Source organism: Triturus cristatus, chromosome 10 (genome assembly GCF_964204655.1).
Source record: "Triturus cristatus chromosome 10, aTriCri1.1, whole genome shotgun sequence".
In the NCBI taxonomy this organism is placed as follows: domain Eukaryota; kingdom Metazoa; phylum Chordata; class Amphibia; order Caudata; family Salamandridae; genus Triturus; species Triturus cristatus.
In genome coordinates this window covers 316,762,353-316,778,488 of record NC_140593.1, presented here as the reverse complement: position 1 = coordinate 316,778,488, position 16,136 = coordinate 316,762,353, and positions in this window count along the sequence as shown.

Here is a 16,136-nt window from a genome sequence, read left to right as displayed (position 1 = left end):
GAAACTTTTTCTGTCTAGTAGCATTGTTCTTCTTTAAGACTCTCTAGTGTGTGATACATACCCATTAGTGATCCAAGCTTTAATTGGGAATTAAGCCCTAGATTATGGTCAATAATGTCTGATTTAGGTATAGACAGTGCAATAATCTCATTGCTGTGTAGGCTCCACACACATACCATGGCTAGAGTGCATTACACTATGAAGTGGGATCTCACAAAAGATTTTCTGTCAGTAATAGGGGTAAGGCAGGGCTGTGTCCTGGCCCCATTCCTCTTTTTAATTTACATAAATGCCCTTGGTGACCACCTAGTAGAGGTCGGAAAAGATATCCCCAATATCAGTTCACGAGAAATTCCTATCCTGCTCTATGCAGATGATACTGTCCTAATTGCCTGAACAGCAAATAGTATACAATCTTCGTTAGATGCTTTTAATCATTTTATGTACAACCTAAGACTTAAAACTAACCAAACCAAGTTATTCATAATCTCTGTGGAGAAGTGGAAAAAAACCTCCCATTTCACTTACCTGGGCGTTCCTATTGATACTGATTTTAATTGCAGGTTTTACTGAATGTCAGAGTTAAACAGTTTTAAAGAGCAATTGATGCAGTTTTTAGATTTGCAAAAAGGCCATGACACAAACCCACAAGTGAGCTGCTATGTATTTTTAAAAGCAACATATGGGGCAGGTATCTGGGGGCATGTAAATTGTAAAGCCCTCCAGGCTTTATAGAATAAGTTTATAAGAAGGCTCCCGGCTATCCCACACTCCCCTCCAACATCATTTTGCCATGAGGAGGTAGGCCTAAAATACCTGGAGGATGACATCAAATTAGAACCCCTCTTACTGTGGGCACGCATTTGGAAAAACCCAGAAGCCTAATTATGTAGATCAGTGCTGTCAAATTGCATGAATCTGGACAATGACTTAGACATCCCTTGGCTCAAATCTGTTAAAAAAGACTTTGAAAGCCTGGGCTTCCCAGCTGTTTATCATAGCCCGGCTATTTTATCAAAGCTCTACTCAGCACACATAAAAAATCTTTTTCATCAATGTGCACAAAAAACATGGAATGGCGATAGCTGGGAAGAGTGTGGAGACAACTGTTGGCTCCACTATCACGCCCAGCACTTTACCTACAGTTTATTATAGATGAAAAACAGAAGTTTCTACTTACAAACTATACACTTTTTGGTGGCCTATCCCTTCAAAGCTACTTGGTTTTCATCATTACCCCTCTGTCATTGTGGGATCCCTCCCAAACAAAGCACTTTGCACTTTACTTTATCTTGCAGATTTTACCTACATCAAAGAAGGCAGTTCCTGTGCCCCATATTGCATGCTTTGTATTCCAGATCTCACATAGCAGCCTTTTCTTGCTTGCAGTGCCTGGGAAATAAAACTTTTATTATTGCTGTTTTTAAATTACATCTTAAGTTCCCTGAGACTATGATCTAAATATTGAAAGTTTTCGATATCTTGCTGCTATCACACTATTTAATGGACCTTATCTGAAGTTTTAATGGTGCATTTTTTCCCCCTGATTTTTTGATCATGCAGGAACCCCTTTGTGCTGTGTATTTTATAATATGATTTTTATGATTCACTAGAGCAGACTAAAGAATGTGTTTAATTGGGTGGAGTGATGACCAACCTTAAGCAATAACCACAGTCCTTGTCAGGGTGAACCACTAATGTCATTAAATTAACCTCATCTCAGCCCCTTAGTAGCTGTGGCAGAGAGCAGATAGGCTTAATAAAGAGGCAATGTATAAAGTATGTATGCAGCACTAAAACAGTAATAAAGTCCCAAAATAACAAAAAACGAACCTCACACCAATTTAATAAAAATAGAGTACATTTTATAAACAACAAAAATCTAATAAGGAAACCTGGAGATACGTGTTTTTAAAGTTCTAAATAAAAATAACACCAAAAGCGTTAAGCACCGACTGCAGTCAACTGACCTTGGAAGACTGGGAAGCAGACCCAGTTTGAGGCCAACCACGATGGTGTGTGGGAAGGCTGTTGGAACCAGGATTGACCCAGTCAAATATTTTACTTTTGACTTAGTTTCTGAAATTGAAGTTTAAAATCTTCAACGACGCAAGGCAGCAGTCTGTGGCCACACAGGGCTTCACAAGGTGGAGTAATTGCTGATTCGGATCCCCATGAAATCGTTTTACTTTTGGCAGGAAAGATTAGAGTATAGATATTAGAATTTCATGCACAAGGAAGGTCGCTTGCCAGCAACATACTTTTAGCCTTTACCCTTTGAAGATTTCTACTTTCAAATTTTGTCACTTTTTTGCAGCTTGGATTCCCACAGTGAGGAAAGGATGTAGGCTGTAGCAGAGAGGGTTCTACAAGGCTGGATACATCCTCTGCCAGGTCCAGCTGAATTGGATTTGACGCAGCAAACAATGCTCTGAGCAGGGGAAAGCTGAATCCTCAGATCAGCAGCATTGCACCTTTGTCGAATTAGCTTGACAGGTTTGTCCCAGGCCTCCAGAGATCGTAGGAGTTAAAAAGTTTCTAAATCCCGGCTTTCCCAGGATATTAGAAGGAGTATACTGACACAGCAAAAGGATTCAGGCAGAATGGAGTCAGGAATCACTCCAGTAGAAGCCACCAGCAGGATCCAGTGTAGGTCATGTTGGAACTAGTCAGCTGGACAGTTGCAGGAAAGGTCACTTTTAGCTTGTTTTGTCCCTGCAGTTTGAAAAGGAGAATTATGACCCTTGGAGTCCTCGTCTTTGACTGGGGTACAAAAGGGAGAGCTGGTTTAATCCTTTGGGGCTCTTTTCAAGACTCAGACAGCAGGATCAATCCTCTTATGATCCTCCACAGGCCCAGTAGTGTTCTGAGAAGGATACCTGGATGTCACATTGGTGGGGATGACTCCTGGTATCCCCCTCACCCATTGGGTAAATGTTCTCTGGAGGTACTTCACAAACTTCTGCTGCATGTCATGTGTGCCCTACTCTAAACAATCCCGAAGTGCTCCTCTATGCCCAAATCCAATATGGTTAAACCTTTCCCCCCTTGTCTAGAGCACACCTGAAACGCATAAGCAGCGAAAAAGCAAAGTCTCCTCTCTGGTCACTTCAAACCAGTACTGGATGAGCTCACTCTCCACTGTGATTGGAGCCTGGCTGACTGTAAATGCAAAGAAGTGGCATGTGCATGTGTCATCTGCCGATGACTGGGAAGGGCTTTTTTGAAGAAAATCAATTTGCCCGGCACTTGCCACATCATCATCTTGCCAGAGAAACAGAAAACCCACCCTTCACCTGAGCGTCTTCTCCTGCTCTTTGAGCAATTTTCACAATGCAGTCAGGGCAAAGTATTCAGATGGCTGCAGCTGGAGGCAAATGCAAATTAGCGTCCTGATGATTAAATTTATTGAAAAGATAAGATAAGCCCTGTCAGAGGGTTTATTTTGGCATGCCAAATTGAAATTTAAAAACTGCTGATTTTAGGCATGAAGTGATGATTTACATTGTCACTGTAGTGAATGGCACAATAGGTGGTGCAGTACTCTAGTGATATTTAACTTACAGGCATGGATATATATTGTACTATATACTAGGGACTTATAGGTAAGATAAATATGCCAATGAGGGGTATACCAAATATATCTTGATGAAAAGAGAAGCACATGCAGTTTACCATTGGTGTGCAGGGGTAGCGTGTACATAGTTCTACAGCCAGTAAAAACAGATAGGACAAATATCTGGTGGTACATCACACAAATATGATAATTACCTACAGAAATCAGCATACAATAGCTGTCTGCCATAAATAATTAGCACCTGACAATGGTGCGTGATTGGCCAGTGATCCCTCTAACCCTGTTTTAGGATACCATATGAATGTCCAGATCACTTACCCTTTGTCTTAATTAATCATGGTTGAGGGCATAGGGCCTGATTACAATCTTGGCTGATGGGATACTCGATCACAAACATGACGGATATCCCGTCCGCCATATTACAAGTTCCATGGAATATAAGGGAACTTGTATTACGATGGATGGGATATCCGTCACTTTTGTGATGGAGTATCCCATCCGCAAATATCGTAATCAGGCCCATAATTCTGCAGATCACTTGCAGGTGTCTTTAATTACTTCCCCACCTTTGGAGTTGGTGGGTCCACTGGTAAAGGTAATTTTGGTAATTCCAGGGGTAGAGAGATGAAGAGGATTATTCCAAGCGACCTGTAATGAAATCCCTGCATCCTCTCTTACTAAACCCAGTCATTGACAATTGAAGTGAATTCACCCTCATTTTGAGCATGTAAGTGTATGTAGTAATGCTTCGATTTCTGTAAGTGTACTATCATAAATGCTAATCATGATTTTTGCTGCAAATTTAGCTACCATTGTGAATAACAAGGTGTCTGCGTATTGTTTTATATTTTCATGAACTTGTAGGTACAGAGCTGGAACCAGTTATTTTTTATCAAGCATGATTATCCTGTGCAATTAAGTGGTATTACCACAATGTCAATGCTATAATATCACTTTTCTCTAAATATCTCTAACTATTACTCTAAGCACACAAAAACATATTTAACTTAATTTTCTACCCATCTGTCTATCTCTGCAATTTTCTAAACTTGCAATAATGTATTATACCCAAATAAGACACTAGGGGGCAGATTCCGATCCTGGAGAAACCGGGTATGAACCGTCGGTCGGAGCGTTTTCTCCGTCCGACTCGTACCCGGTAAAAACGCCATACAAACATGCAAATACGATTCGTATGGAAACACCATTTCCGTACAAATCGTACAAAACACCGACCGACACAAAAACACATACAAATGTGATCCGGGAAGGCGCGTACGCGACATGCGGACGGAGTTAGCCAGCTTTTTACGTCCCAGCAAGTACGAATGGTACCGACAGCACTCCGGACGGCTATATTTTTACGGCACACAAAAAGTGCCGGAAAATCTAAGTACACCGCGAAGCATGAGGAAAAGGGGGCCCGGTACATGCTGAACACCCCCCCCCCAGCCCCCCGTATGTCCGCGCCTTCCCCCCGGCCCCCCCGTATGTCTGCACCATACCCCCAGCCCCCCCGTATGTCCGCGCCGTACCCCCAGCCCCCCCGTATGTCCGCGCCGTGTTCCCAGCCCCCCCGTATGTCCGTGCCGTACCCCCAGACCCCCCCGTATGTCCGCGACGTACCTGCACCCCACCCGTATGTCTGGTGCGAACCCCCACCCATATGTACGGTGCGAACCCCCACCCCACCCGTATGTATGGTGCGGACCCCCACCCCCATATGTACGGTGCGGACCCCCAGCGCTACGCGCTGGGGGTCCGCACCGTACATATGGGGGTAGGGTCCACACCGTACATACGGGGGTGGGGGTCCGCACCATACATACAGGGGTGGGGGTCCGCGCCGTACATACGGGGGTGGGGGTCTGTACCGGGTGGGGTGGGGGTCCGCACCGTACATATGGGGGTGGGGGTCCGCACCGTACATACGGGGGTGGGGGTCTGCATCGTACATACGGGTGGGGTGGGGTTTGCACCATATATACGGGTGGGGTGGGGGTATGTCGTGGACATACAGGGGGGCTGGGGGTACGTCGCAGACATATGGGGGGCTGGGGGTACCTCACGGACAAGGGGGGGCTGGGGGTACGTCACGGACATAGGGGGGCTGGGGGTACGTCGCGGACATACGGGGGGGCTGGGGGTACGTCGCGGACATAGGGGGGGCTGGGGGTACGGCACGGACATGGGGGGTGTTCGGCGCGTATGTGGGCACATGTTTGGATGTCTCCATGGCTGCTATGGAGGTTCGCTCCGTACGGTGTTTTTACCATACGGTTGTGGATTCGGACGGACGGCACGGATCGTACTTGCGCGTTCGGACGTCGGTTTACCGAGTCGTACGTAAAACCGTCCGGGGACGTGTCGGACACTTTTTCCGACCCGAGGACGTGTCGGGGTATATTCCCAATGCGATTCGTATGGAGTTTTTTACATACGAATCGTACTTGCCAGCTTGTACGGGACTTGTACAATTCGTACGTAAAAAAAATCCGGATACAATTCGTACGGGGAATATTTCTACGAATCGGAATCGGCCCCTTAGCTGCTTACAACTCTCTTATGTATTTGCACCCTTCCTACCAAACCTCCTTGCTATGTCTAGCGAAGCAGGATTACATCAAGCAAAGTATAGTTGGAGAATGTAGGTGGGAAGTAGAGCCGAGACAAGGAAGAGAAGGTTTAGTGTAGTGAAGTTCTCCAGTAAGTATTCTGGGCATTAACATGTTTCTTCCTGCTAGATCTGATAATCTGTGATTTTTTTAGGATGTTCCATGTGGTAACACAGACTTTGACAGACAACATGACTGTTGATACATTGAGTTCATTAGTGACTGTAAACACCGCACTCTGCACTACCAAGCCAAGGTTTTAATTTCATTGTTGCCCACCCTTAGTCAGTAATGTGACCTAAAGCTTGTGGTTGACTATATAGATGTATTACATACCACCTACTACCATAGTTGTCCTACATACTACTTACTACTTATATGCTAGGGGGCCAATTTACTAACATTTTTTGCATCATGGATGCACCACTTTGTTGGCGCAGCCACAACACTAAATGTTATTTATTATTCACAAAGCCACACAAATCTGATTTTTTCCCAAAGAGTAATACAAGGCAGAGAACAGTGCTGCCTTGTTTTTTTTTTAGAGATAGAGAGGCAAGCCATAGTTGGAGCATAGGCATTCCCACACATCCACTCATGGATTTTGGCACATTCACAGATTTACTAAAGCTAGTAAACCTGGGAATGCATCAAAAAGCTATGCCTTTCTGAATAACAAGGAAAAATATCTTTATTTGTATCTTTTTTCCTATGTGTGCTGCATTCTGCTGTAAAGGTGCCTGCATTATCTCTAGGTAGCACACAGTGGACGAGCACTAGGAGGCAGCAGAAGTGTTCCATACATTAGTTGATAGGGCATATTTCGGCTGTCTCCCATTCATGGAATGCAGCACAGCATCTTTGCTTGCTGCCTTGCGCTATATTAAATGTAAGAAAATACACTTATCTCATTAGTACATCTAAGAAACTGTTCTACAACAATTCCATGCATTTTGTCTACTGTCCTTGAGTCATAAAAGGCAAAGGGGCATTCTACTATTTGTTTTCCAAAGTTGTGGTTTTCCCTAGCTTTGGTGTCAACATTGCCTCAGTCTAAAGTATGCAAAAAAGTGATGGATTGAATGCTTGAATTAATCTCAGGCACTGGAAATTACTTAGGCTGCATCTCAAACCACTGGTATTTTGCACAGGACCGACGTCTGGGCGTACGAAATCCACTTATGGAAACAGACTAAAGAATAGAAAACAGTGATGGATGGAATGCTCAAATTAGTCTCAGCCTCTGGTAATTACTCAGGCTGCATCCCAATCCATCGTTATTTTGCACACCAGGTCAAATCACTTTTGGACAAGCTATGTACAAATCAGTCTTGACCCTGCTCCATTCAGAACAGTCCAGCCCAAATTGCCTTCCCATGTCCTCCCTGAACCAGAACACAAGCAACCCAGGACCATTTCCATCCTAGTTACGGGATTGTCAGCCAGGTACAGGTTGGTTTTAGTGACCCAGTGTGCATGGGACCCACATCTGGACATACCCTTCCCACTTAGGGCAACACACCATAATATATAAAAAAGTTATAAATGGAATGCTTGAATTAATCTCAGCCACTGGAAATTACTCAGGCTGCATTCCAATTCATTGTTATTTTGCACCGCATGTCACCTCAGTTTGGACCTAGCTATGTGCAAATCACTCTTGACCCTGCTCCAAATGGAACAGTCTAGCCCAAAGTGCCAGGCCAGGTATTCCCTGAAATGGAACATTAGCAAACCGGGAGTGGTTTCGCCCTAGTTATGGGCTCGTCAGCCAGATACAGTTTGGTTCCAGTGACACAGTGTGCACTGGAGGATGGCTTAAAAAAAAATTCTAGGCTGTGTGGCCAATATATATATATATATATATATATATATATATATATATATATATATATATATATATATCACTGCTCCTTTGTTTTCACCAATTCCGTGCACTCGCAACTGGTGCTTTGATGCGGGCGGTGTACCCGCTAAATTTCAGCTTCCGAACCACAATCCTCTTGGGATAAAGTATCAAGCACTCACAGGGGCGAGTCGGTAGATTTTATTTTCAGACTCTTACTGCAACCAGACGCGTTTCGGCAGTTGCCTTCAGGTAATTCAGGTGTGCCGGAAATGGACACATTTTATTTCTTCTGTATGCCGACTTCAATCAACAAGAGCGGACGATTAGCCATAAAATGGCAGCGCCATATTGGAATGTGCAAAATAATGTACATACAGCTAAATATTAGTGAGTTAAGTACATGTCATACCGTTTTCGTATTGAATTATATAGGAAATGTACGGTGGGAGGAAGGTGATACCATGATTGTTGTGGATATCACCAGCCTATACACCTGTATAGGACATCATGAAGGTTTCAAGGCAGTTCAGTACTTTCTAAAAAATAGATCACTGACTTTCAATGAACATAATGAGATGCTAGTTTTGTTTTAACAATAATATATTTCTGTACCAAGAAGAACATTTTAGACAAATACCCGGAATTGCGATGGGCACCTGCTTCGCCCCCAGCTACGCAAACTTGTTCGTCGGCTGGTGGGAGGAGCAGATGGCCTGGTTCGATGGTAATGACATTTGGACCAACAGGATAGTTTCATGGCATAGATAATCTCTTCCTAGTGTGGATGGGATCACATGACAACGGCATGGAGTATGTACAGTTATTAAATGATAACAATAGAAATTTGAAGTTCAGTACGGAGATAAGCTATAACACAGTGCATTTTTTAGATCTATAAGTTTTTGTGGAAGACCACAGACTCTGTACTAAGCTATATCAAAAGCCAACTGCGGGAAATTCGTTATTACATGCCCATAGTAGTCACCCACCCAGATTAATGAACAGCATCCCATATGGGGAGCTGTTACGTATAAAAAGGAATAATACTAACCCTGGGCGCGACACTACGCTTCGCCCACGTAGTGTACGTAGCGCTGCCTGCTTCGCAGTTTTCGTAGTAGGTGAAGCAGGCAGCGCCTACGCACACGCGAGGGTGAAGCGTAGCTGCCTGCCACCCACCACCCACCTCCCGCCCACCCTACTTTTAAAAGCTAAAATACATTTGTAATAAAGCAAATTAAAGGCACTTACCTGACGCGCGGCGTCTCCCGGGGCTCCCTCTTCCTGGTTTTCAAGAAATGCGCATGCGCGGGCGTCCGTGCATGCGCATTTGTCAGGAAAATTGAAAACCAGGAAGAGGGAGCCCCGGGAGACGCCGCGCGTCAGGTAAGTGCCTTTAATTTGCTTTATTACAAATTTATTTTATCTTTTAAAAGTAGGGTGGGTGGGTGGCGGGTGGCGCGTAGTGGGGCTACGCGAAGCGCGTAGTGTGCGTAGATTCGGGCACACTACGTGCTGCTTCACGTAGCCCCACTACGCCCACTACGCCCACCCTTAAATAATTCTAGGGAGAGTGACTTCCAGAAATATGCTGGTGAATGCTTAGAAAGATTTAGAACACAAGGTTATGGTGAGCACACCTTAAATAGTGCGCTGAGGAAGGTCAATTCCATTTCAAGAGCTGATCTGCTAAAAGATCGGAAAGGGAATACATCTGATGATGGTAAATTCAGGATCATAACGACATTTTCAGATGATGCAGGGACACTGGGAATAATCTTGCACAAGAATTGGAATCTATTAAAAATGGATCCAATTACAGGTCCAGCCATTCCAGCACAACCTATGCTAACAATTAGGAAAGTGAGAGCATTGAGAGATTCTCTGACTTCTAGTTATTTTAGCAAAACAGTACTATCCGCATTCGGAAACGAGTTGAGAGGGTTTTTCCCTTGTGGGAAGTGCAAAGCTTGTGTAGGGGGCAAGAGAGTCTTGATGTATGATGTGCCGAGGGTAAAGAAACCCAGACCCATAACAAGATTTATTACATGCAACACACTGTACACCATGTATTGCTTGAATTGTCCATGTGGTCTTAAGTACATTGGGAGCACTATCCATCAGACAAAGATAAGAGTCTTGGAACACACCAGGGCAATTAAGAATTGCAACATGACTTATCCAGTTGCTTGCCATTTTAAAGCAAAGCACAACAGCAACAGAGATCTTTTTTGCCCTGGACCATGTCCCTTACATCCTAGGGGAGGTGACAGGGTTACCAGTCTAAGGAGACTGGAATCCAGATACATAATAGATCTTCAAACAAAAAAAACGGAACGCCTAAATACCAATGAGGAATTGGCGACACATTTATGTAACTAGCATATATTTAGACATAAGATGTTACTTATGTTGTTGACATGTTTTTGGCAGAATATGTAGATTCCTGAAATCCATTTGATGCATCTGTAAGTGTTGAATTTGGTATCATTAAAACATTGTATTGTATTGTTTTAATGTGTAATCCTCATGAATTCTCAGAATTGATATAAGGTGCCACCATATGAACTGTGAAATCACGAAGATATTGGGTTTGAACTATTTTAATAATGAGGGACTGTAAAGATGTGTATTTATGAGCAATCTATGTTTATATTAATAATATAAGCCCATACAGGGCTAAATCAGTTGGTACATGCAGAATTATGTTGTGCCCATTGGAGGGTTTTATATGCATGATGATTTGAGCAACAATGAATATGATATAATATTCATTTACCCATCTGTGGGTTTCATAAAATTCAATACTAAAATGGTATGACATGCACCTAACTGACTATTATTTACCTGTATAAACAGTATTTTGCACATTCCAATATGACGCTGCCATTGTATGGCTAAGACTCCACTCTTTATATTGATTGTAGTCAGCATACAGAAGAAATAAAATGTGGCCGTTTCCGGCGCGCCTGAATTACCATCGAAAAAGGCGACTGCCAAAACGCGTCTGGTTGCAGTAAGAGCCTGAAAATAAAATATATCAACTCGCCCCCGTGAGTGCTTGATCCTTTATCCCGAGAGGATTGTGGTTTGGATGCTGATATACATATACATATATATATATATATATATAAATATTGCTTCCCACTCCAAACGAAGAGGTAGAGGCCACTCGGGGATAAGTGCTGGGAAATCGTTATTCAATACAGCTCACGCATAATGCATTTCGGCCGTTATGGCCTTTCTCAAATGCCGCTGTGTTCAAGAAGCGACTCCTCCCTCACTTTTCAATGTTCAGAAGTCAACCCCATTGGCAGAAATCCGTTGACCAGTGGTCACTGCTCGCAACTGCACTGTGGTTCGTAAAGATACTACAGTTCCCAAAATGCTGTTTTTCAGGTAAGTGTTGCTTGGGGGGGACCCTTGAAAGTAAAACCTCTGTAGGCGCTGGTAATAACAAGAAAAGCGTTGGGTTTTGGAGTAAGGAGTCCTTGACAAGATGAATGCACGATTTTCCTCACGTCCCCTTGAATGCTCCAGCCGTGTTCTGCATGTACCAGCCGGGCCGAGAGTCACGGTTTCAGTAAACCTAACAACATCGTTTAGTAACGATCCGCTGTGCGCAGCAGCCCATGGCATGATTTGCAGTTCCTGGCGGGCCGGAGTGATGTCAATACCTTGATAATAACGAAGAACTGCCGTAGCAGACGGTGCCAGTGAAACTCCAGCCTCTTTGTAGAACAGAGCCTCCATCGCGCCTCTGGCAGGCGCGACAACATTAACTGCTTCCCACTCCAAACGAAGAGGTAGAGGCCACTCAGGATAAGTGCTGGGAAATCTTTATTCGATACAGCTCACGCATAATGCATTTCGGCCGTTATGGCCTTTCTCAAATGCCGCTGTGTTCAAGAAGCAACTTCTCCCTCACTTTTCAATGTTCAGAAGTCAACCCCATTGGCGGAAATCCGTTGACCAGTGGGAACTGCTCGCAACTGCACTGTGGTTCGTAAAGATACCACAGTTCCCAAAATGCTGTTTTTCAGGTAAGTGTTGCGTGGGGGGGGACCCTTGAAAGTAAAACCTCTGTAGGCGCTGGTAATAACAAGAAAAGCGTTGGGTTTTGGAGTAAGGAGTCCTTGACAAGATGAATGCATGATTTTCCTCACGTCCCCTTGAATGCTCCAGCCGTGTTCTGCATGTACCAGCCGGGCCGAGAGTCACGGTTTCAGTAAACCTAACAACATCGTTTAGTAACGATCCGCTGTGCGCAGCAGCCCATGGCATGATTTGCAGTTCCTGGCGGGCCGGAGTGATGTAAATACCTTGACAACAACGAAGAACTGCCGTAGCAGACGGTGCCAGTGAAACTCCAGCCTCTTTGTAGAACAGAGCCTCCAACGCGCCTCTGGCAGGCGTGACAACATTAACTGCTTCCCACTCCAAACGAAGAGGTAGAGGCCACTCGGTATAAGTGCTGGGAAATCTTTATTCGATACAGCTCACGCATAATGCATTTCGGCCGTTATGGCCTTTCTCAAATGCCGCTGTGTTCAAGAAGCAACTCCTCCCTCACTTTTCAATGTTCAGAAGTCAACCCCATTGGCGGAAATCCCTTGACCAGTGGTCACTGCTCGCAACTGCACTGTGGTTCGTAAAGATACTACAGTTCCCAAAATGCTGTTTGTCAGGTAAGTGTTGCTTGGGGGGGACCCTTGAAAGTAAAACCTCTGTAGGCGCTGGTAATAACAAGAAAAGCGTTGGGTTTTGGAGTAAGGAGTCCTTGACAAGATGAATGCACGATTTTCCTCACGTCCCCTTGAATGCTCCAGCCGTGTTCTGCATGTACCAGCCGGGCCGAGAGTCACGGTTTCAGTAAACCTAACAACATCGTTTAGTAACGATCCGCTGTGCGCAGCAGCCCATGGCATGATTTGCAGTTCCTGGCGGGCCGGAGTGATGTCAATACCTTGACAACAACGAAGAACTGCCGTAACAGACGGTGCCAGTGAAACTCCAGCCTCTTTGTAGAACAGAGCCTCCAACGCGCCTCTGTCAGGCACGACAACATTAACTGCTTCCCATTCCAAACGAAGAGGTAGAGGCCACTCGGGGATAAGTGCTGGGAAATCTTTATTCGATACAGCTCACGCATAATGCATTTCGGCCGTTATGGCCTTTCTCAAATGCCGCTGTGTTCAAGAAGCAACTCCTCCCTCACTTTTCAATGTTCAGAAGTCAACCCCATTGGCGGAAATCCGTTGACCAGTGGTCACTGCTCGCAACTGCACTGTGGTTCGTAAAGATACTACAGTTCCCAAAATGCTGTTTTTCAGGTAAGTGTTGCTTGGAGGGGACCCTTGAAAGTAAAACCTCTGTAGGCGCTGGTAACAACAAGAAAAGCGTTGGGTTTTGGAGTAAGGAGTCCTTGACAAGATGAATGCACGATTTTCCTCACGTCCCCTTGAATGCTCCAGCCGTGTTCTGCATTAACCAGCCGGGCCAAGAGTCACGGTTTCAGTAAACCTAACAACATCGTTTAGTAACGATCCGCTGTGCGCAGCAGCCCATGGCATATATAAATATATAAATATATAAATATATATATATATACATATCTATTTGGAATAACTTTGGCGCCGGTTGACGAATCTTCGCGCAATTTTCAAAACTAATGGGGCGCTCCGTTCAGCTCCTACCCTGAAAGTCTCGGGGTGATTCGTCAAGCAGGGGTTGAGAAAAAAGGGGGGTGCCAAAACGCGTTTTCCCCATGCATTTTTCCATAGGACCTTTAGACACAGCTACAGCCCGAACGGCTGAACAGAATTACTTGAAATTTGGCAGAGAGGTAGCCATAAGGTCAAGGAAGTGCCTTTTGCAGGTCTGGTGTAAATCTGTTCAGTATTTCCTGAGAAAATAGCATTTAAATCAATGTATATATTTATAGGCGTGCTCCGAGCGCGTACCGTAAGCTTACCGTACGCACACGCCGCCGTGCGCGAGCGCGATTCTGATTGGTTGTTAGATCTTAGTAAACATTCGATCGGTCGAAACCAGGAAGTGTCGGCCGCCATTTTGTCTCTCGCACTCTGAGGGGGTGACAAACAAAGGTGGATAACGTGAAAAGGGGGCAGGGTGGACAGTTCCTGACTCCCTAGCCTTTGTCAGGGGGTCCCAGAAGGACCCCCAAGGGCAAAAATTAATTGTAATTTTTTTTGCGAAAAATCGCGGAATGCGCGTACCGTACGCGCACGGCGTAAACGTAAAAATTCCGCGAACTTCGCCTAACGATTCCGCGACTACACGTACCGTGCACGCACGGTAAAAAATTTTTTGCAAAAAGGAGAGATTAAAAAAATATAAAAAAAATTGTGAGGTAAGGTTGCCTCTTAAAAGAGCCGTTGTGTTAATACAGGGATAGAGGAAAGAAAGAATGGGAATATTATGAACGTCTACAAACGTGCTGGTCTATCTTATTGTTAATAAGGGAAACACTGGTCTCCCCAAAAACAATAAGACCACAACACGTTGTACACCTCATTGAAACCCTCCGAAATCGAGGGTTAATGTCCAGAGGAGCTGAAGAAGGTGATGCTCCCACCTCAGAGGAAGGGCTCAGCTGAGCTGCCGATGATGTACTCGGCTGAGCTTCTGAGGTTGGGCTCTGGTGACTTACTGAAGAGTTTTCTCCAGTATGTCGAGCAAAGGTCCTGGGATGTTTATCCCTAAGGTGTCTCATCATAGAGTGATTTCCAAAGGAATACTTCTTCCTTGGATTTCCTCTAGATAAAACACAGTCACAAAGTCTGCAAGTGACCAATGGAGCATTGACCTTTTTCTGCCCCTCTGGAAAAGTAAAATACTCCCACACAAAAGAATCCTTTTGTTTCCTCCTTCTCTGTATGATGATGGTGCTGCTAGGCTCACTCTCAGAAGAGGACTGCTGTTCTGCCATTGTATCTCAATGTCAATTCAGCTCCTTCTCCTAGGGGATCTCAAGCAGTAATGAGGGGAATGGGTGTGGTGTTGGAAGTTTCTGGAACTGAAAGTAGTTTAAACCAATGAAAAGTGTTCTTTGTGGATCACATGACCTACCGTGCGCGCTCCGTAAGCTTACGCTACGCGCTCCGTAAGCTTACGCTACGCGCTCGTAAACAAGTACGCATGCGCAAACGTGACGTAAACATGCGCTTACGGAGCTCTTACGGAGCGCGTACGTATGACGCACTCACGCATGCGCATTACACGCACTCGCGTAACCGCGACGTTGGTTCCGCGCAACGCGCATGCGTGTACGCGTTGCTGAAGAAGTACGGATGCGTACGTACGTCACGTACGTATCACGTACGCGCACCGTACTTATGACGTACGGAGCGCGTAGTGTCAGCTTACCGTACGCGCACAGCAAAAAAAATCCATAAAAACAAAAAAAAAGTTAACGCGACCGCAATCCTCTGCTGATGACGTCAGATATTACATCACTGATGACATATGTGTTTTTCTGAAAAAAAAAATATTTGTAATATATGTATAGCTAAAAATTAATGGAAGAAGACATGGGTAAATAAGTGTCTAAATACAGTGACGTAATATCTGACGTCATCAGCAGAGGATTGCGGTCGCGTGAGTTATAGTTGCCTGCACTAACTATAACGGGGAAATTTCATTGGTTTTTCACGAGTGAAATGTCCTGCTAACTATAACATGTGTGAAACCTATGGTTTTTTCAGTGAATATATATATATATATATATATATATATATATATATATATATATATATATATATATTCGTGCGGTGATTACAAATTATGCATCCACTAACGATACTGGGGAGACTTCCCTGACTTCGGTTTGGAAGTCCCTAATATTGGTGGCTCATGGAGAATTTATCACTCTCTGTAGTGGAGAATTGTCAGCGTTGGGATAAAGGATGCAGCTTCAAGAAAACAATTACTGAACTAGAAGGCATTCATAAGAGGACTGGGGATCCTAGGGTCTGGAGGAAGCTGGTGAGGGTCCAACTTCTGCTTAAATGGTTAGACCTGGACAGGGTGGAATTTGCTATGTTACGCCTCAAGCACAGATTTTATCTTGGCA